Here is a 614-nt window from a genome sequence, read left to right as displayed (position 1 = left end):
GGGACTAAAGGCCGCCGCTTCCCGCCCTTTGGGCTAATGAAAAGAGGCCTTTGGTCCCGGTTGCTGGCACCAACCGGGACTAAAGGGGGCATTGGTCCTGGTTTGTGCCACGAACTGGGACCAAAGCTGTTGCTGCGGCCTTTGGTCCCGGTTGGTGGCACCAAACGGGACTAAAGGTGGGCATTGGTCCCGGTTTGTTCCACGAACCGGGACCAAAGCCGTTGCTATATAAGCAACTCTTGGGAATTTTTCATAGTTTCCCTCGCCAGTTGCCCCCGACGACGCCGACCTCATCGACGATGCCAGGCTGCCCCGACGCCGTCCGCCGCCCCTGCTGTCGCCCCTGACCGCGCCCTCGCCATCGCCCGTGCCTCGCCGTCGCCGTCTCCGTCGCCGTCGCTGACGTCGTCACCGAGCCCGCGCACCCCTGCCCTCGCCCCCGAGCGCGTGCGCCTCCGCCGTCCTCGAGCCTTCCTCGTCGCCGACGCCACCTCGCGGTGAGCGCCGCCCCGTTCCCCTGCTCCTCCCCCTGTACTGGCCGCCGCCACCGCAGCGCGCTGCCATCGCGACGCCGCCCTGCCCTGCGCGGCCGCCGCGCGCCGCCCCTGCCCTAC

The sequence above is a fragment of the Triticum dicoccoides genome, chromosome 3A, assembly GCF_002162155.2.
Source record: "Triticum dicoccoides isolate Atlit2015 ecotype Zavitan chromosome 3A, WEW_v2.0, whole genome shotgun sequence".
NCBI classification, from domain to species: domain Eukaryota; kingdom Viridiplantae; phylum Streptophyta; class Magnoliopsida; order Poales; family Poaceae; genus Triticum; species Triticum dicoccoides.
This window is presented reverse-complemented; position numbering follows the sequence as displayed.